At 37.1% G+C, this 23,177-nt stretch overlaps 1 protein-coding gene across 5 annotated transcripts in view; it reads left to right on the top strand.

The window, feature by feature from the left end:
- Window positions 1–23,177, top strand: part of LOC122570387 — a 70,410-nt gene that overhangs the window by 32,988 nt on the left and 14,245 nt on the right. The window contains exons 1-2 of one of the 5 annotated variants that reach the window (XM_043732622.1): window positions 10,950–11,151; window positions 11,272–12,397. The exons of 1 other annotated variant lie outside the window; for it this stretch is intronic. The gene's annotated coding sequence lies outside the window, so the exon portion shown is untranslated. Of the gene's footprint in view, window positions 1–10,935; window positions 12,398–23,177 lie in introns of those variants that run through there. 3 more of the 5 variants (XM_043732625.1, XM_043732623.1, XM_043732621.1) reach the window with 3 other exon arrangements.

Here is a 23,177-nt window from a genome sequence, read left to right as displayed (position 1 = left end):
AAATTTCTTTCATTGATCGTAACGAAATTTTTGTTGATACCATGTTCTACGGTTAAAGAATTATCGAAGCATATCTTACGGATAATTAATCGCGGATAATTAATTAATTTGGAGAAAGGAGAGTGTCTTAATCTGTCTCAAAGCGATACGACAGTGTGGGTGCAAATTAAACGATAATTATCCGAGATTGTAAAGAAAGAAGAATATCTTTGTGTCAAAGCGATGCAATGCGAGTGCAACTTTTCGATTTCTTGCCAACTCTGACGCTTCTCGTTAGAAACCTCTTTTCAGCTTCGGACGTAAAACAGTGTCGAAGATTATACCGACAGTGAGCGTATTCGTATAGTAAATCATCAAAGTTCTCAGTGATTTATACGAATCTATATTTTTGCGTAATTCGTGTCTTACGACAGAGGAATCGCGATAGCCATTAGAAAAGGAATGATTGCGTTCAGAAAGAACGAAAGGTAAACGTAATTACGTTGTTTCGCGACAGGATGGATCGCGTGACATTTCTACGGCGATGACAGGATGAAAATGAACGTAGGAAGACGATTAGTCCGTGTTTAATCTGCTGGATTAGCGGGACGAGTCCCTCTGTGGCGTTAGATAACAGTTTGGCTCGATTGATGCACCCTCGTCCTCTTTTCGGATCGTTATTTATAGAGAGAAACTCGTAAAACGACTACGGTGGTCCTACTTTTCCTCGTTCTTTGTTGCTTTGAGCCATCGAGAAGCTTCTATTATAGATGAAACGAATAATTTAACAGAAACGTGACACGTATAAACAATGAATCTTCTTTTCCACGAGATACTGGCACGGTGTTCGTTTCAGAGCAACGAGAAGGTTCTGTCGCTCAAGATTTGCCAGAAATCATGGTAAAATCGATAAACACCAAGCTCACTTGTTTATTCATCGATCGTGATAAAAGTGATCTATCTGCGAATCATCAAAAGCGTTGTATAAGATAGTAAACGACGTGTATAGGGTACAGAATCATGGGCACTTCCGTTAAAGTTAAAGAGACAACATAAAGGTTGCAAACGCTGTTAAAAAAAAAGGAGGAAACCACGGGACAAAACAATTTATAAACTTGCAGTTGACCGGAGACTTGGTAAGAAGAAGAGACGATAGGGACTGTTTATTTTCCTTGTACCGTTACCGTGGATCCATCCAGGAAGAAGCGACATTTATCAAACGTATACGTATACAGCGAGGCTAAATAATATATTCCAGGCATGTATTATCATCTTTTCTTAAAGCGTACATCGCGCAACATCAGCCGGATGGCGGATAATTGGCGGCGGTCACTCGAATATCGTTATCGATGACATAATCCCACGATGGATCGTACCTACGCCTGTGTACACTATCGTTCAGGTGTCTTATTATATACTAACGCCTATATATTTGTTATTTATTATTTATTTATTGTTTATTTATTGTTTTATTGGTTATTTATTTACATATATATACTAGTAGAGTGTATAAAAGTGGCTACGACGTTTCAGGTTGGATTTATGTTAAGCTACGTAATTTCACGATGTTTTCTGTAATTCTGTCTCTTATGTAATAAATGTTATTTCTCACTTTTATACGCGAAGCACAGAATTAAAACGAAGCAAACTCTGGAACGAAGTGATTTAACTTGTAGGTCCCTAAAAAAATATAGGGGCTCAAAAGATTAGAAAAGCAGGCTTTTATTTTTTCTGTGCGTCCTAAATTATTAAATTATTCGCTATATATTAGTTAGTCATATGTTAATATCATTAAATTAGTAGCAGTCGTGTACTGTTAACAGAAATATAAATACAATCGACCAAAATGTCCACGTACTTACGAACGACAGTGTACATACGTTCGCGAAACACTATGTAATTTCCGGTTTTGCCAATAACAGTGCGCATCGTTGCGATTTTCCTGTGTCGCCATAATCGCGAAACACGACTGGTGATGTTTGTTGAAATTAATTTTGATTTGTTGAAATTATTTGCTGCAACCCTGTGATGTTCTGTGGAGTGGCTATCAAGGAAATCCGTTGAAACGATTACGATTTGCAATTGTGACCAGCAACCAGCGACAACCGTGTCCTGGTTTCGAAGAACGAAAGGTTTCGTTTGGAATATTTCAATGGCTCAAACGGATGAATCCGAACGTCGTTGCAAATAATAAAACGCAATTTATTTAATGCAATTTTCATCACGAACGCATAGAAGGATAGAAGATTAAAAAAGTAATTTGTCAATTACTATTGGCCCAATCGTTTCGTGGCTCGCAGTCTTTAAAGCCCAACCCTTAAATCACCGTATCTAAGAAGGAAGCAGAGGGCGTAGAAATAATTTCTTTTTTAAATTACGCGTTAAATAGAAAATTTAATCGCGTAATGAAAAAAGACTCATCCGTTTGAATACTATATATTGAAAATTCGAATTTGCTTGGCTGTTTTCCTCGTTTACCACTATTGATCCTGTTTCGTGCACTTGACGCAACATTTTATCAACTTTCGACAACGAGCGACAAAAGGTGTCATTCCAGTCGAATATTTTTCAACCCGGATATACTATACCAGAGGCACGAAGAATAGCAAAAAGTGCGAATTATGGAATTTCTAGCGTTAACGTGATATAGTTTCCTCGTCTTAATTCCTGGACGTGTAAACTTCATTGAAACAAATGGGAGGAAGATCGATTCTCGGAAGAACTAAACTTAGACTCAACTAATGGAAATCTAGATCCAAGTCAGGCAGAAGTTAGACTCGGCACAGACCCAATTCTAGTTAGGCTAAATCGTAATTCAGCCGTTTAACCCGGCCAAACCAGACGTAATCCAAAGTGATCCAGTCTTGAACCGAACGTGGCCTAGACCTAACAATCAACCTACTTCTAAGACCAGTTTGGCCTAACCCAGACCTAGGCTAGCCAAAGTACGAGGGATCGTGGTACACTATTCGCATACTGTACCGTTCGTACAACGTACCATCTGTTCCAAAAGTGTTACTCGCGTTTTGCGCGACAGCTGACGCGTGCCTCCTTTCGCGGCCTTAATTTTCTTTGCTCTAGCCATCGGCATTGACACAAATTTTCTGCAGTCTTCCATCTCTGTCATCGTGGTCCCGTCTGTTCTCCAACGATTCGTACGCGAACCAATTTTTTTCCCCAATGAACCAATTTCCTCCATTTGTCGTTCATTTCTGACGTTTGCGCCGTGTGGTTGAAGCGGTTGAAGCGGTTTTAAGAAAATCTGTAAGATAGAATCGAGATGAGAAGTTATAGATATTATCAGTAGCGGTTCTTTCACGTGTCCCATAAATTGGGAAAATTTGTTAACGATAAGAAAATATGATCGAGTCAAAAATGGTTCAAAGAATGTTGACAGTGTGAACGTTAATTTTTTGGAAAACAATCGAGATTGTTACATAATCCTGAGTTACGTTAGAGTCTTCGAATTCTTATATTCCAACTTTACTTGTACACTAACGAATAAAGAGATTTTTTTAATGTTTCGAGAAAACAAAATTCGAGTATTTCTCCTCGATTTGATAAATTGCTTAACGGTAGGAAAATACCATTGGATCGAAACTGATTTAAAGGATACAGCGGGCTAACTAACCCGAATGGACCGAGTAAAAGGGAAAAGGAAATTCTACGCCGATTAATAGTGGAGGGAATAGTGGCGACCTTGAGCAACGAAATCATCGATTCGAACTCTAGCGTCTTCGCGTCCGTAGAAGCATTAAGCGAAGAGAAATCTATTTGAAATCTATCCGAAGATCGAATCGCTCATTAAATTGCAGATACGTAGATCTAACGAAGCTAATCAACCTTGTTTCCTGGCCGATCCCATAATTTCTTTCAATAGATCATTATACAAACCAGTCATGGACAATTTTCTTCACGTAAATTGGTTAATTGAATACTTTTATATTCGTACTTGTACATTTTCCCTACTCTCCCGTATCGAACTACGTTAAGACGTTCGTTAAATAATTATAATAATTAGTTGATTAATTAATTAATGTAACCAGAATGTATCCGCTTTTTTTTCGAAAGCGTGTATTGTAACGTGGGACTCGATGCAAGATGATTCACGACGATAAGCGAAATGTATTAATCGTCCCGTTTTCGTCCTTCTTCCCCTCGAATGACTATCGATAAGCGTAACAACTCGTTTTAGGAAGTGAAAGTATATATACGTTTTTCGTGACTGAATTGTCCCTAGTTTTTTCAGTATAATAGGAACGAATAAATTACGTTAATTTTATTGTAATAAGTTCGCGTGAAAATCTATTTACGAAGAATATTCTTTGTAACGCGTAAAGAATATTACTCGAACGTTTCCCAACGATTTAATGCGGAATTTAAATATAAATCCGAGGATCTTCACTGGCATATTTATTCCTACATTCGTCATGAGATACCAGCGAGTTTTCCAGGGCGTGCAATATTCCCTTTCTACATTCTAAATGAGCAAAGAGGTGGCCAAGGTGATGCTGCTTCTTTCGGAGATTCTGCCTCTTATCAAGCTGAATATCTAATACCTTTTTATATTCTATTCTTTTATGTACGTATTTCTGTAAAATAGTTACAAAGCCATTTGTGTTATCTAGAGAGCTTCTTTGGTCCCGAGGCGCTTTGTAATTTATCTTATAATCTTGATTTGTATCATTAAATAGTTCCTGACTTTTTGATTATAAATCAACTACCTTTTTCTTCTCTTCAAAACGATATTTTTTATGTTCTTTCAATGTCACGAGAAACTCTCTGTCGTGCCTCAACGTACGTCGTACGTAACAAATAGCACGATAAAAAATTTCACCCATTAAATTTTAACCGAAGTAACAAGATCAAACTTGTCTATATTTCTCTGAAAAAATGCCAATGTTCATTATTCTTCGACCATTCGCTTATCGAAAATCATCGTTTAACGTTCCTCTATCAAATTCCAAGCTAGAGAGAAATATAAAAGACGACTCTCTTTCTTTCTCAAACGCCAATTTTCGCTACTCTTCGACGTTATATAACACATAAAAATTTGTAAATCTTATAGAGAAGCAAGTTTATAACCTTTAAGTTCGAAGCGAACTAAAGATAGGAAATAGGATTCTGTTTCTTTCCAAAATGCTAATATCTTGCAGTCTTCGCTTATCGGCCACGACATCAAGCGTTCCATGTCTACACGAAAAAAGCATATGGCCCGGTAAAACGTTATTCATGTGAAACCATTTGCATAATCTACGAGCGTTTCGGGAAATAAAGAAAAAATACGAGCGGCGTGCATGCGAAGTCGCGAATCGTTTAGCCGGTATAGTTGTTGCAGACGAAACAGACCGAGTCCGCGACTCGTTATATGAATTTTTAATATTCCGCGATCTCTTATGCCGGCGAAACGCTTCCTGTTTCGAAAGTCTCTGTCAGATAAAAAGCGCGGCAGATTCGAGTTTTATGGTGCACGACGTAATGGCGGCACGGCTGGCAAGCGTCTGCGGCTCGAAAGTGTTCCGAGAAAGGCCGATTCACGCGAAAACCGAGCGCATAACGATCCATTGAGCCGCGAAAGAGGCTTCTAAGATCATCGGAAGAAACGGATGTAATACGCGGAGTAATAGGATCGTTATCTTCTGCGAAACCAACTGTTCTGTTCTCCTCGAATTCTTTTTACGGGCCGTTTATTCGACGACGGAGGAATTATTGGAAGATTCGAAGAAAAAAGAAAAGATATTATAACGTGAAAAAGTATCTCCGAGGCAAAGATGACCGTTTTCGCAATGTCCTGCTCCGATTTTCAAATGTGTGCATATGTTCGTTTCGTGAAAATCATCTTTCCGCCGATAACAAACTTGGATTTCCTGAAAATTTCTATTTTTCATTCCAACTTTGATCTATCGCTTGTTTCAGACGGGAACGTCCTTTTTAATAATTTCTAACACAATGGAACGATTTCTGGTAATCGTCGCGAAGTTACGACGATCGAAAGTCGATGAGGAAGTCTTCGATATCTCTTGCGAGTTTCCATTGTTAATCGTCAAACAGCGATATGGAAACCTGAAACGATCGAAATCCTGTACTCAAACTGTACGGAATCAATCTAACTGCACTTTGGTTGTCCAGGATACATTTATAACTGAACGAACAGGGTTAGAATAACAACGAGTCATGCAACAGGGCTTCTAGCGTCGCGTGTACCGCAGGACCGTTCCGTTAAGCAAAGAAACCGGCGAGATATGGCTTCTGGCGGAAAAATCGCGCAGCTATCTGCTCCGTTGGTCAATATTTGTCGTGCACTAACGTCGATACTGGCTCGAGGCAGTTTCGATGCAAGGTAGACACATCCGGCAACAGCGTTTTCCCTCTCGCTTTGCACGCGAACCAAATATTTCCGAATCGATGGTGAACGAAGAGATTATAATTACTAGATTGCGGATATTTACGCAAATTCGGATCTTTCTGATCCCATCTACAAAAATGCAACCTAAACAGAGATTTATTTTACCCATTAAACATCACGATATGTACTCTACTTTAAATATTTTATATTTTATTGTTTTATATTTTCGCGTATAATACGCGTATATATCTATGTATCTTTGCATATTTTATCTTTCGTATTTGCTATATTTGTTGACTATGTAATTATAACGCAGTTACTTAGATCTTACTTTTTGTTGATTATTCGTCGTCGTCATCGATACACTATTCGCTTAACCATTCAATCGTGTGCATTTGGCTCGTCTGAATCCTCGCTAGGTTGCACAATCAACGCCACAATAAAAATTCCATCGCATCGTAAACACTTTCGCAGCTTTAAACGTTCCTTATCGATTAACTTTAAAGAACCACAAAAAAATATCATTCTGCAGTTACGATAAAGACGGTGTTAATTCTAAGAAAAATACGCCCAATTTTGTAATTGTAAGCTTTTTATTGTAACACTTCTCATCGATAAAATTTCTATAAAAAGTACTCGTTTGTTTACAACGAGTATCGCTTTCGCAATTGCGACGGAAATTGCAAAGATTCTAAGAAGATATCATTTTCGTATCTATAGACGTTTCACCGCGATATTCTCTGTTGATACAATTTAAAAAGTTCTAAGAAAATGACAAACGTTTATGAAGGACGCAAAGACACGTTTCTTGGAACGGAACTCAGCTATTCGACCGATCGAAATAAAAAAAGAGAGAGAAAATGGAGAAAGAGAGGAAGAAATGTTAATCACTGGAATAGAAAATGAATTCGTAGGATCGTTGAACGCGGCAACGCGAAACGAGATAAATTTTATTTGGCGGATTCCTTCTGGCAAACACCCGTTACTATTTCCTTCTAACTGTTCATCTCGATCAGTCTGTATACTTTTGATCGGCGCTGCTTTCGCCGACATCCGAAGAAAACTGGCGTTATTAATATTAATTATTTGCGTTTATCTATCACCATACGAACGGTACTTTATCGACGTCGATTAATCGAAGGATGAATGTGTCGTCTCGATTATCCACGACGTAGATAGTAATAATTCATTATTGTTTGTTTTTGATGTGAAAATCTTTTTATCTGTAGACCGTTCGTCTTATCTAGTTAATAGTAGAGTGACATTATGGGGATTAACAATATATCTTACTTATTTATCGAATTTACAGCCCCCGGAAAAGGATTTGACTTACGTATCATAAATAAATTCATTTCAAACGAAAATACACAAATTTATTTCAGTTTATTTCCGTCTAATAGCTAGGTAGTCGTTCATCTACCTTCAGAGAAATTGCTCCAAGTGTGCGGGTCTAGCTTGAACGGAACTGAAATTCCAATAGCACCATATATTACCGAGCTTGTTCGAACAGCTTACACGAATTTATCGGCAATTTTGGTTGTCGCGTTGACGAAGAACTTCGACACTGTCGACCGACGTTCCGTGAACAACAGATTTTAAATACCATTACAACTAACGATTGGTACTAGCGTCAGAAAATAAGCTGCGACTCGATAACGAACTTTTATTTCTATTTCACCGAATCATCCCCTGCCGTACTTTCCACGTGTTCTGGCTCAGTCTGCAAGCTCAGAAGTCTTTATCCCTTTTTCAAGACTTGCACAACGTTCCAGAAAATCATTTTGCCCGCGCTTTTACTTTCATTTACGTTTTTCCGTTTAGCGCTGTTCCTGCTCCACCGTTTTATTGAGAACCTGGAATCGTCCGTCAGACGACCTCCCTTTTGCCCATTCTATCCATTTTCCATCCACCCTTTCTTTCTCATATCCCGCTTTAACCTCTCTATTATTTTTCTCTCGCTAATTCTAATCTTACTCCGTATTTCTCTCTCAGAGAATTTCGTCAGATCGTGGTTATTAATTTAGTATTTAATTTATACAACGATGAACTGCATACTTCATTTCGATGTATTTTAAATTTCTATATGTGCAACCTGTTGATTCCGTAAGAGGACAATAAATAATCCTTTAGTCATTACTTTACACATGTAACGATGTTTTACGATTTAACGATAATTTATATATATTCGTAATATTCAAGTGTTGTTAATACAACGTATACATACTTATAGGCTGGTCAGCATTATGGAAAATTATAATAAGTCCTTCAACAGCCGATATGGCAGTACCAAGAACAACGTTGCTACATTCTTCTAATTTGTTTGATAGAAATCTTCGGAGGAGTAAAGATACGAAAGGAAAGAATTTGACATAATTCTAATTATTAAGATATTATAAATTTAAATTAAACGTGGTCAATTACACGCAGTGACCGCTGCAGATATTAATTAACCCAGGAAATCACGACCGATCTGCCAGATATAATACACGTAAAATATTTTTATTTATTTTTTTGTTTTTATTATAAATAGAAGGTCGTCGGAAAAGTTAAAGCGATCCTCTTTTTACGAATTTAAAATATCACTTCCGGTTGAAACGCTATGAGGTGCACAAATATTTTTCAACTTCATTAAATGGAATTAATTACATCTGTTGCCATTAATGACGTTAACGAAGTCTATTACGTCGAAACATTATCTCATAGTGGTATATTTTCCTTTATATGTACATCTTCGTCTTCATAGTGTTTGGATAGCTGGTGACTCTAATTATTGCGGCAACGCGTATACGCGTAACGTTTAATTTCGTGTATGCTTATTACGCCTTCGAGTTAATAAGCAGGGAAACAGTGGCAGGATTATAGTTATCAAAAAGCTCCTCTTTGCTCTTCTTTATACGAGTGTCTACTGGTGAAATTTTAACAAACCTGACTGATCTTTCGATCGACGAATCTTAATTCTCCCACGTGTTGTAACCTTAAAGGTTATTTACTAATTACCTACCTACGTAATTGTGATTCTATGGTGGAAATGTGCGAAGTCTGCAATTCATGACACGCCTTAAGTAGATTTAGTGCGACGGAATTAGCTGTTGAATTTATTTAACTGCTGTTATTACGAGACTAAAATAGAACCAGTTTGACGCGTTTCTTGAGATCGTGGTCGAGTTCGTTACGGTACTTTTGCAGATTTTTTAGAGTATTTAGAAGAAGATGTTAATTTATGGAATATTAATTCTACGATACACTGTGTCGTATGAAATTAATACGTTTCCTTGCTATTTCGAGCAAACGCAAGAGAACGTTTTATAATGGCAAAATGTATTACGCATTAAAATATTGTTTAACAGTCTGAAATATTAAGTGGACGAGCTTCACTCGGTGTGTTAAACTCGATTTCAAAGCTAAAACAATACTTTCTTTTATGAGCCAAAATATGGGTCGAAACAAAGTGTAACTAAGACACCGTATAACTTAGTTTTGACACTGTGCACCCGATTCAATGTATACAAGAAAACCTACTCTACATATATAAATTTCGCTCGGTTCATCGACGCCGATCGATTTTCATCGCCGGCTGTGGCGCAAGAATTTTTAAAACGCGCCGATTATGTGCTCTGCCACTTTAAATAATAAACCAACTGCCTCTAACTGCTCGGGGAGAACGAGAAAATGAAGTCGTTTGGTTCAATTTAAAAAAAGTTATTCCTGCGTTTGAGAGCGTTTGGTCGCTTATGCGAATAATGTGTGTCGTGCGAAGACTCAAAGTAACAGTTATTATTAACGTTTTTGGGGGAAAAAGTCAATGAAAAAGAGTCAGTTTTTATTCAAATGGAAGCTAGTTATCAATAAATCTCAAAGAAATTTCCCCGAATATTAGACGATTAGAAAATATTAATTTTTCATTGTTTCGGCTTTTTTGACTATCAGTAACCATTATCGACCACTGGAATTTCATTTTTGGCTACCGATACTCATTATCGATAGCGAAAAATTTCTTTGCTTACGACATCGGCGACGATATCTTTTTCTGCTTCTATTCGACTATCGTCAATCGTTATACACGTTCTTTGCACTCGATAATGCTTATTGGCAACCAGAATAAAATTCGGATCATCGATAATATTTAACAAAAATTATCGCTGATATTTAAAAAAAAAAATCCAATCATTTATATCGATTACTGGTAATTAAAATTGCATTTCCATCATCGGTAATGATTATCGGTAATCAAATAAATTTGTAATGACGCTTATACGCGATGAAAGTCTTTCGATTGAACCTATCAGTTCCCATATCGTAACTTTGAACATTTGTCTCGTAAGAATCACGATATCCGATGTGCCACGAGATGAAAAAGGTCGGACGATCGCTGCGTTAGTCTATCCGAAACTCTATCTACACAGCACCAAGTCAAAGTGACTCACCCTATATGACGTATGTTGCCTGCGGGTATGTTCCCATCTGTTGCCAATGTCCATGGGGTCCCGCAGGCATCTCCCACCCCGTAGCCACGTAAGTCGACCGATCGTTCCCTCCCTCTTTTCGTTTCCCCGCTGTTCCCGCGCGACGACCCTCCAACGGCCCCTATTCAAAGTCTTCGTCCGGCGTCTGTCGGCAGTTAGTCGCGGCACTTCCATCGTGAAACGCGTGTCTCCGCTTCGTTCCTAATTTCTCGACAGCCACAGAGTGTCGTTAAACATCCCTCGTTGTCAACACTGCGGTTAACACTGGTTAAGCTATTTTTATTCTTTATTCCTTGTATCAAGGTCTCGAGTGTTGATCGTGTTCGACTAATCAGTTTGGAGCATCGAAAAACTGTGCAACAGGTTTATTTCCAGTTGTTTCACATCTTGTTGTATTTATTCGTGCTTTCTGCAGAATTCGTTCAAAGTTTTTTTTTTTTTTTTTGGGGCGGGGCAGGGAGAAATTATTTATTTTGTTGGTAGAATCGACTGAAGTTTTTCGAAGAAAGTGAATTTCTATCGCGCGATCGACTGTGCGGAATTTCCTTCGTTCTTTTTGGTGAAGACGAATTGTTTTTGAGAGAAGATTACCACGAAGATTCTTGAGTTCTCAAGCTCTGCGTCCAATACAGGAATCTAAGATCCTGGAATAACATTCTATTCCGAGTTTGATCAAGTTTCTGGTTCAACTACTCTGAAAGATCGGACCAAGAGTCTGAAAACCTGACAGTTTATCGTTTTAAAAGTTTAACGAAATTTTTACTAGGATTACGCTGAAATAAACATCGAACGAAAAGTTTGAGCAAGAGAGATACTCGGATCAAATTTTCGGTCGAATTATTCGGAAAATAAGATTCGAACCAAGGAATCTAAAATTCCGAAGCTGTAATATCGTCCCGATATCTAGAATTCTTGGAACCTAAATCTCTAGAAATTTCCCTGCAAAATAAAAATCCGTCGAATTTGGAAAACTCGAAAGAATCTTCAAAGAAATCCGAAACACTGCAATTTTTGGCACACGAAAATTAGAAACTAAAGGTTTGAGAAGACGATTTTTAGACGAGCAGACAATTCGCAGGCTGCGGCCGAAATCCTCGTTTTTACAAGTTGGCGAAAATTTCACAGAGTTTTGAAACGTATTGGAAGAACGTATTGGAAGGCGAGGGGAAAAAGTTGGAAGAATTCGAAGGAGAATTGGAAGGAACGGTTAGGAAAAAAGAAAAATCGGCGAGGTTGTCTCGAAGGCCAGCTACCTGGCACAGATAATCGGAGGAGAAGAAAGTTTCGTCTGGGTGCTGTATCCGGTTAAAGACGTCGCCCACCTTCCTCGATCGTGTGCTCATCTTCGATCAATCTCGTAATTCCTCTTTCATCGTTCTTCGGTTTCTTTGCTCGTGGGGAATTTCTGTGAAAGGAGAAAAAAGAGGAAAGCGAAGAGAGAGGTTTGGAAGCAGGAATGCCGGCCTGTTAATGATCTTCGCGCGCTTCTTCGCCGTGGAAACGGAAGGAATGAGAGGCACCGCGGGTGAAGTTCCACGGTGCCGATTGAATGGAGCTACTCCCAAGTGGTTTTGACCGTTTCTCGTGTTGGATGACTCGTCTCTCTCTCGTGAGTAGAATAAATATCGTTGCAATTGAACATTCGATTTCAATTTTCCAAGCTTTACTTACGAAGCTCTTTAGAAAGAACGATCTTATAGATAAGATCTTATAGATAACGTGCTCGAACGAATGTTACGTTATCTATTTACGAGTAAAAATATTTTAAACTAGTAAACTAGAACGGAAGAGGGCGAAATTTATTTGAAATAATTTTCAAATAAATATTTCCAATAACGCATTGATGCTACTATATGATAAACAATATGTTTCAATTGATGTTATGTTTTCTATTTGATTAAACGAAGAAGAGCGAAACGAATAATTTTGAACAGAGCAAGGCGAAATTTATTTCCAATAACGATCTCTACGTAAATATTTTAAATAACTCGTCAACGTTACCGTACGATATAATGTATTCCAAATTGATGTTATGTTTTTTTTTTTTTGATCAAAAACATTTAAAACCAGGAGAATAATAAATCGTGAAACAGATTGTTGGAAGAAATAACATTTAAGAAAAGTAGCGAACTAGTAAAGTACCGAACTTCGACGGATAGTTACGAGTTACTCCGGACCTTTTTTCTTAGCTCTCTTCCGATCGCGTCGATCGTGTCACTCCTCGTATATGCTTCTCTTGGTTACGCTTCGATCCTCTTTCTAATTTTTGTCCCGTACTTAAACATCTGACAAACAACAACAACAAACTCGCGTTGATCTCGTGACAGTTCTTCCATCCGTGATTTACTTGACCCAAATTGATATCGATGCCCGCCTAATTTCGTCCTCATCAGCTGTCAAATTATTATCGAGAGTGAGATTAAAGAAATTTTGACCCTAACAAATGACTAACGCCAATATTATCTTTGAAAGACGATAATTCTCTAGGCAAATAATTTGTCAGACCGGTTTTTCGGTGAAAGTAGGTACTGATAATCTGATAAACTGATAAAATTTAAGAATCGATTTGCGATTCGATCATCGTATCTTTGCTCATTGTATGCAAATCTTGTTACAGTTTATTCGAAAGTTTACTCAAGCAGGATAACAGAGAATCGTTTGCTCGTTTAAGAACCTCTTAACCTTGTCGTTGTATTACGGTAATACGCAAATTATCACGTGTACGTCACTATGATTCATTGTCCGGTACAGAGAATTAGTAAATTAGAATGGTACTTTCGATTTCTGCCAACAGTCGCAGAATCGATTTATTCTTCGTTCTAAAATCAAGATCTCTAAATCTTCGATATTTTACGAAGTGACATTTCTAAAAAATGTTCAAATATTACCTTCCTTTTCATACAATTAGCTATTCAGTTATAAATGAAATAATTTAGCTGGTTATCGTTTTATTCCTTTCAAGTCCTCGTTATTTTCATCTCATTAGAACGTGTTACTGATCCTTTCAAAACCAACTTTCAACTCGTTTCGCATTGTTCGCGAAACATTTATTTTTTCCAACAAAACATCGTTTCCTTTTATTACATAAATTACCTTTCGTTCTCTAAATATCCAGTGTTTTTTTTATTCAAAATAGAACGATCGAAAAATTGTACAAATCGATGTTAAAATTCTTAGCGTCGTACCTTCTTAATGTGTCTCATTTTTATTTCAACCAACCAATTTTCTAATTCCAATCTCACCCATTCTCCGACTTTCTCAACATTCACGCCATTTTTTCATCAAAAATATTCGCCACGCCTCGCCTTTCAATAACTCGCGAAGAAAATGCCAGAGGTGTGTGCGTGAACCGAAGGAAGAAACAGAGAAAGAATGAAAGAAATCGGGCAACACGATAGAGAAGAATCGAATCGATCGTTTCGATCCAGCCTTTCAGAAGCTTACGGTTAGCGCGATTGGCGAGAAGACGGAATTGCATCGCACTTACGTAATTATAACGCGATATCGCGTGGTGCAAGCTTTTCGATACGGACGGTTTCACGGTTAGAAGCAATTGTCCCCCAGAAAACTACCGTTAAAGCGATCGTGACCTCGATCGAGCCTCTATAGATTCTGTATAGATCCGCTTCTGGATCGTCTATATACGCCTGAACGACCGGACCGACGACTTTTTACGAAATCGCTGAAACTCCTTATCGATCTAAAACTTGACTCGCAATCGGAAAATTCGTTTCGATTTTTCTTTTCAATTCCTCGTCCGATTTCGTTCCTGTGATCGAAAATTTGAGAATGGTCGTTATCGACGTTTGCCTTTTTCGAGAGGACGGCCGTGTTAAACCAGACAAGCGTATTTGGTCGTGAGATATTTTTGAGCAAAATCGATTTTTAGTATTTAACAATCAGGCATCGATTTCACGCACGTTCCAGATACAAACTGTTGTTACATGTTCAGTTTTAACGCAGATATTGCAATGTAAATATTTTATATATACGCAGATAAAATATTTTTCCGGCAACAATGTCTCGATTTAAGCGAAGGTTGTATCCACGGTGTCTTAACACGGTAGAAAAACAAAAAAATACTTTGATATCTTTAATTTCTGTCCGATATGATTTAATATCCTTTAGCAAAATATTCATCGTAATGTCGAATCTTGACTGTCTGAATTAATTGATATAATTAATGTACGATAGTTAGTGAAATATATTTTTATTGGTAAAACATAGCTAATAAATAAGATAGTATCGTTATCTGAAATTTCTTTGCGAGAAAAATGAATCTCTGTTGTATAGCAATAAGATCTACCAACTAATTACCTAGTCCTCTGACAATTAGATCAGTTTTTACGAATAGTGAGCAAATAGAGGAAAAGAGATTTTTGTGATAGAATTTCTTATCGCGTTAACGAAAGTAATTGGAGATCTTACCATACTTATCTATCACTGTTACCTCGAGTCGCAATCGAATTTTTTAAAATCACGTACTTTGTACCGTTTATCTTTTCATATTCTTCTATCCATCGGTACATGTGCATTTACGTAAGTTTTTATTCTATTCAAGCATTAAGTTGTAATAATTCCCGATGAAAATCCCTGGAACCGACGTTTAAAAACCTCGTTAGGAAAATAAAAAAATGTCTGCACCTTAGCTACATATTATTATATAGTAGCTACATAGGTTTATATGTATGTAAATTGATTTAATATCATTCAACAATTTCATGCTTCTCATCACGCCCCTTGATCTTTAATTAACTTACTTTAATCTTGATAGTAGAACCATACACAACCATAATCAGGCTTATTACGTTTCCTGTTGTGCTCTGATTTGATATCTTTTTCGTCTTGCTATTCAATCCACGTCTTTAACACATGTTTCAACATTTTCCTGCTTCTCTATGTATATTTATAATATTCGTTCATTATTCGTTAATGAGTCAGGCCACAAAGTGCCTATAGATTGCATTTTAGCAGCAGCTACGCCATTATATTTATTATGCAATTTATTATATAAGTATGATAATAATCGGTAATCGTTCATGATATAGAATCATGATAAAATGGATCGGCAGAAAGTTATTGTACACGTGAAAATAAATAAAAGATGTGGAACAAAACTGTCCCGTTTAAAGCTTCGTTTCAAGAAAATTTCGATACGTTTACTTAAGAATTGGACTGGTACACGCGTACTTGTTAAATTTTTGATATTTCATTTTGTCAGAAACAAAGTATCGTACGAAAGAATCTTGGTCCAGTTTTTATTTGCTTATTCTCAGATAAGAAAGGAAGAAGTAGATAAGAAGAAAGGAAACGATTAAGGAGAGATGATTTACCGTGGATCCGTGTAATCTCGAAGTAGCATTTCTCGTCGATTAATTTCGTGGCCATGATCGTTCATGCTGTTATTTCTTCGTTAGAACATCCGGCGGCTGTGTTTTTCAGTTCCCCCGCGAGAGCAAGTCGAGGAAAAAGCAAAGTAAACGACGAGTACAACGTGTCAAAGAGGAAGCTTGGATATTTTTCTTATCTCTTTGAGGTCGCAACGTGGTTAGAAAGGAAGAAACGCTTTTGAAGTTGGATTTTATGTTACGCATTTCTGTTTTATTCGTCTTATTCGTTTTATGTTATATCTTTTACTTTATTTTTGTTCTATTTATGTTCATTTCTACGAAGGGTGCGGCCGAGTAACGCGTACGTGCAGGCGATTCTTTATCAAAACATATAGAATAATCTTTTTTTCGTACGACGTTTCCTTTTCGAGGGAATCGAGTTTGAAAATTTATCAGCAATACTCGAACACCGCTAACTTCGAGCGGCAATAAATAATCGACGTGAGGTTATTTTACGCGTGGAAATAAATCTAGGAGGAAAATCTGGAATAAAATTATTCCGCAAGACGCTCTGTTTCTGAGAAAGATAACTTTGAAAATCTATCATACGCGCGTACTAAGCGAATTGCTTAACTGAAGCACGTTCAGATTCTATTTTTTCGAAAATGAAGCCTTAAACGGAAATTTTATTCTACATTTTCCTCTCATTTTTTCACAAGCAATCACTCATAATCCCTTTGTGCATGTTATTCGGACTCTGTGTATCTATTTAATGCGTACATTTTAAATTAAACATTATACTCTTTCGTAAAATATCTTAAATAAAAAGAAGAAGTCGTAGTATCGCTTTTCTAATGGCAAAGTTTGACGGACAACTTCCATTTTATTCTCCTAATCGAGTAATCTATAATTGGTTTCCACTAAACGATCATTCACGCTTTAGTTAATCGCGCTTCAATTATCATACTGTTTTTTAAAATACTATGAACGAAGGCAAACTGCAGTTTCGTTCTCCAAATACAGACAAATACATATTTGTCTGAACCTAATATGCAAAACTGCAACGAATCAGCAGTCTCTCATCTTCCATTTACCTCGGGCAAATAGCAGCTTTCAACCTTACTCGATTGAACGTTAACCGTAATTAACATAATCTGAAAATCAACTGAGCATGTTCACCGTGCGTCATTCCAAAAGGCTAAGCATTACAATCAGATATCCTCAGAAATTTCGAAACGGGTAGAAAAGAAAACGAACTGGAACAACTGGCCGAGGTCTTTCTATTATTTCTTCACCCTTCGTTCTTTCCTCTCGTTCCAACGAGCCGAATGATTTGTAATCAAAGCGAACGAAGTTTAATCCACGGAGTATGATTTTGACTAATGGACAGCGCGATTAAACGACAAAGATTCGACAACCAACGATTTTAAAGATAATTATCCCCCTATTCTCGAGACTTACAAAATTGTTGGCGTTTTGTGGGATTACAGAACACTGTGTGTGTTTTCGACTTTTTGTGGGAAATAAAGAAACGAAATTTAGTAAGAAGTAAGCGGAATCTACAGGGAAGAACACGACAACTTACATTTTCTACCTTTTTTTCTTCTTCTTTTAGTATTTTCTTGTGCCAGGTTTTATTAAGCCCAGGTTATCAAGCTTGTCCATTTTTCTTTTTCTTTTTTGGAGTTATATAAACTTGTAACTATCCGTGCTTGTAACTATATTGCGCAGTTATATAAACCTTTCTCATCCTTTTCATAATTTCAAAAATATTGCTTGTTTCAATATCAAAATATCGAAAGCTATTAAAATATTCTTCTTCCCTAACAGTTTTACCTTTGGCTTTCACAAAACCTTAACCATTCTTCTGTGCCCGAGAGACCTTCTCCCTGTTTCATATTAAAATATTTCTTTTTAGTCGCAACAATGAAAGATTGATGTTAAAATGAGAAAAACGTACAAAGACGTATTCATCGTGTTATTTTTCTCTGCGATCGTCACAAATATTATTAATAATTGCCTCATCTATGGTAATATTTAACAGGTGAAATTTATAGTATTTACTATATTCGTCTCTCAATTTACACCGTTAAAAACTTCAAAATCGAGAAACCTGGAATAATTGACGAAGACTTTAACCAACACGAGGATCCTTGTCGGTACACTGCGAGATACTTGATAGATATTATAAAAACAGCATTTTAAAGTGATGACGTAAGACAGATATCATCTGAATAGTATTATAATATAATGTGTAAGCAAGACACCGCGCAATCTTTCTGACTACCGTTTCGCAACGTTGTCTACCATCGACGAAACACGAATAGATCGTTGTTAATTCTTTTTTTCGTTTTTTTTTTCATTGATAAGAATCTAAGATATTGTAAATACTAATAATTTTTTGCCAGTTATAAGACAAATAAGATAAATTGTTCATTGTAATTTCCTCGATTGAAAAGTGTTTCCTCATTTTCTCCGTTGTAAATAATACGATCACATCGAAGCGAAACAACGTTGTCCTCTATAATCAGATAAATTGGAAACTTTTGAACACATTGCCATAGACGATACAGTCACGTCGAAGTGAAATAACGAGCAGCTAATACGATCGAATTGATGTAAAATAACGTAGTCCTCTATGATCCCCTAAATTGAAAGCTTCTCGAACAAATCGTCGACGTTAAAGTAAGAAAATGAGGAGATTCGTCTAAAGTATCTGGAACGTTCGATTATCCCCCAAGAGCAGCAGACGATGACGTGTTGGCGGACGTCAATTTAACGCGACGCATTTTGCTTCCTGTGTGAGGAAGGGAACAACGGCCTGGTTTTCGACTCGGCCGTGTGTCGTTTAAGTATTCGCGTGTGACTGTCCTAATTGCGCGATACACGCGTGTTACGCGAGCGTATCGTGCAAGCTGATGGTCCGTTCCGAGCGTTTCGCGCGAGTTAGCCGTGCGTCCACAAACGCTCGATTATTAACGATACGTGGCCTGACTGTCATCAATGATCGAGTCGACACAACGAGACGAATACCAAACGAGCTTTATATTCTATCCCTTTGGCGAGCAAAAGCGAACCTTCTAACACGTACACTCCGGCCCATAAATATTAGAACATTTGCGGGAAAAATTCGAATAGCGTTCAAATATTTTGAAACTCTTTGCAGAAGATTTAAAGAATTCCTTAACGCCCTAAGAAATCGTTCTTACATCTTTTTAACTCTTAGATCTCCCATAAGTCTATTTCCTAATTACTAAAACTATAATGCATAGATACGAATGAGAAAGTACATTTAAGGAAAATAAGCGATACTCTGGAAAATGGTAAATACACTACGAACGTTTGAGCAATTCATCTTTTCATCAATATAACAAACAAATGAAAACTAAATAGGGACTTGCTTCATCTTGTTAGAACGAATATTTAATTTTGCGTATTTCGTATATTCCTGCGTACCATTTGTATTTTGTACATTTTTTCGTTGCTGAATTTTCTAGAAATCGAATTTTCAAAAATTGTCGTAACAAATTAATCTGACGCATCTCCAAAAATGCAATCTGAATGGCCATCGATCGATCAACAAATTGCAATTTGTGCGAAATTAATCTCTAAATCGTATACAGCCTGTAGATTTTTCAAGGATGCATAAATATTCGCAGTCTGGTAATGGAAGTTGTTTTATCGAGTTAGAAAAAACGTTACAGTGAGAGAACAATTTTTCATTGTTTAACAAGCTTTACGCGTTGATGCGCTTACAAAGCGTAATTATAATTTTTTCTCTTCAATTTAATCTTGCTTAGCTAACGAGGTATCTCGCAGGTACCGAGATGGCAATATAATCGCGGACAAAGTCGGTCGATTCGCTGCAGGCAGCGAACTCGTTTAACTAAAACGTCTCATCGCTCTTAACCCGGTCGCTTAACTCCATCGCCCTATAAATATTGCTATGAATCGCTGCGTGGGTGCGATCCTTTTACTCTCGACCGCTTGCTTCTTTCAACCTCTACTTTATCTACTACAAGCGTTTCATTGTAGGAAATCGTGTCGATAGTTGTAATTTATTTGCTGCGATCGAGATTCATTCTATAAAAACTTTGATCAATTATGGTATATCAAAGTCGAAATCGATTTTATAAAAATTATAATCTTTTTTCCTTGCATGAGTTTCAACGTCGCATCAACCGCAACCTTTCTCCTTATTAGCGACGATAATGCGATAAATGCAGAGAAAGAGAGAGAGAGAGAGAGATTTACTAGTTAAATTTTGTTAAATAACGATATATCTTCCAGAGGGGAGAGAAAGCTTGAATCTTGATTTTTATCACAGACATTTTCGCTCAAAGTTCCTATAAACTGATACTTGTCGCGAGAGTAGTTTTATTTAGCACGATTTAAAGGAACGCGTTTGACGATAATTCAACGATTGCAGATGCCGCAGACCGGTGGGTTAGATTTTCAGATTAGGTATATGCATGTTACTAATCCTAGGTCCGTTTAATCGAGATTTTTGGTGACTAGATCCTTGTTAAGAAATTCCTCGTTCACTTCGACTATATACGAGACGGCAAATGTTTTCCGTGTGCTGTTCCACCTGAGATTTTTCTTGGAAAGATCTCAAAGATCACTCGTAGGAATTTTTTTCAAGCTCTTTGTTAAAGGTACAAGGTACACGCGTCCTTTGCCGCCAACACGAGATGGGATCTATGCAAGAGTAACAGCTTTACCTTCGTTAATTACAGATTACTTAATTACGCGTGATTTATTTCCAATATATCAGGTAGGATTTCATCATTTGTCGATCGATTAATGATAATTTAGATCGCTCTTTTTGAGTCGTTGGTTTCTTAGAGAATTTTGTTTAACGAATATGGTTCGCATGATTGAAGTTACGTTTCGATTTTGCAAACGACGACTTGCTCGATGCTATCATCTTAGTGCGGTGAGCCTTTCACCGCGTACGAAGATGATCTTAAATAGAGATAATGGCAGTGCGTCTCATTAACAGAGTCGCACTGGAGATTAACAACTTTGAAGATAAAAAAAATTGCTATGAGCAATCGAAGGACATTGGGCGATAGCTATTTCCATAGCAGACACTTTGTTTTAGAAATGATTAAATTATCATTAAAATACCAATTCCATGACACAGAAACGAGTATCATCCAATACGTTCCTTCTTTCATATTTAATGATCTTCCATTGATCAACGATTGACCTAATTCATCGTCAATGCACGAATGAGGTTCAAACACCGTCGATATCGTTTGTTATGCGGACTATCGAAGAATAAATAATAGGTCTCCGGGACTTTAGAACCTATAGAACTTAATTTTATCCTATGCAATTAATAATTGTGATAAGCAAAAGAAAAACTATTCAGAATTTAGTTCTCAGGGAGAACGTGTATTTTCTTCGAAAGAACCGCTAAAAGCTAGAGACCCTGAGAGAAATATTATGAAATGATATTTTGAAATAGATACTTGGTTTTAAATTACTCGTTAGAGTGCATTAATTAGAACCCATAAACTATCAATTTGCTATCTTCTGGCATAAATGAAAGAAGCTGTCTTTTTATGATAGATAATATCGTTGTATAAAATCGTTTCATGTTACAAAATGAATAAAAGGCGACACCAATAGATGACTATTAATACTTGTACGCGTATTTTCCAAAAGTATATCGTCATTTCGTAACCACTAAATAGCAAATTCTTATATGAGAAGTCATAGCTTTCTGAATCGCAAGCATTTTTGTATCTGTAAATTCGACATAAACGTACGCGATGCAAACACATGCAGAATATCAGAAATCTTTCGATATTTGGTAAATGAAATCCAAAGACCAACGCATTCAAGACATATAATAATACGTACGGTAAATTAAGATATAGATATATATGAAGACAGATAGCGAAATAAGATATGGCTTTAAGGAATGAACAAATCAAGATACAGATGAATATAAATAAGAATTAAGATTTAGCTTTAAGGAACAGACATAGAACGGAATAGGGACAAAGATAGAAAGAAAATGTATGGAGCGCGTACATACACAAAAATATCGTAATAGGCACAAGTCTCGATACAATGAGCGAATACGATACGAAGAATAGATGAAACGAATTTCTATTTAAACTCCATCCATCTAGTTGTGTTTCTAAAAGTATAAAAATGCATAAAAATTCGCAGTCTAATGATCGCCTTTTATTTCTGCACTCTCGTTACTTAACACGTTACGATGTTGAGCGGTTAGTAGCATCATAGCAAACAAGCCAAACCAACCAAGTTTGACATAACCGTAATTGTCGTTGCACGTAACCAGCGGTTTGCCAGGAGTAATACACGAGCACCGAAACACGGAACTTTCGGTGTTGAAAGAATCCAGGCATGCGTGACACGTGTATGTATACACGCATGTGTGTCTGTTTACGATCGTGGACGATACATTGCAATGGTATCTTACTCTCGAATCGCGAAGATCGACGAGAAGGATCCTCGACGAGTGAAATCGTCTCTGGTTCTCCCGCTTCTCTCCCCAGGCTGCTACAATTAGGGTTAATTAGCACGCGTAAGCGAGAAATCGCAATTGGAGCAGACATGTACAGCAACAGCATCAGTCGCTCTCTCCAGTCGACTTTCCATATGGTTGAGCTGGATGTCGTATAGCAAAACGCTTTGTCTTCAAACGCTCTGTCGAACGGCATGCTTCTTTGCTCGAGTATAATGAAACTTTCGAATGCGAATGGTAGTTTGCGCAGAGAAATGTAGAGGTCGATGGTCGTAATGGGTTTGCTTGAAATCTTTCCAACTTTTATTAGATTATTTATTATTATAATTATGGAATCGTGGCTATCGCGTTTCGCAGAATTTAGAAGAATCATTGGATCGTATAGCGGAGTTGATGAATCTGCAATTTTTTCATTTTTGAGGTATATTCCACGTTGGAGCGGTAAAATATATTTTTCTTGCATAGGACGATACGATACTTGAACGAAGTATAAGGAAACTTTAATACGTTGAGGAATGAGGTGTAATTACGAGATATGATTACGCGGAGAA

This window comes from Bombus pyrosoma, linkage group LG8 (genome assembly GCF_014825855.1).
Source record: "Bombus pyrosoma isolate SC7728 linkage group LG8, ASM1482585v1, whole genome shotgun sequence".
Classification (NCBI taxonomy): domain Eukaryota; kingdom Metazoa; phylum Arthropoda; class Insecta; order Hymenoptera; family Apidae; genus Bombus; species Bombus pyrosoma.
Note: the sequence above shows the minus strand (reverse complement) of the source record. Positions and strands in the feature narration are given on the sequence as shown.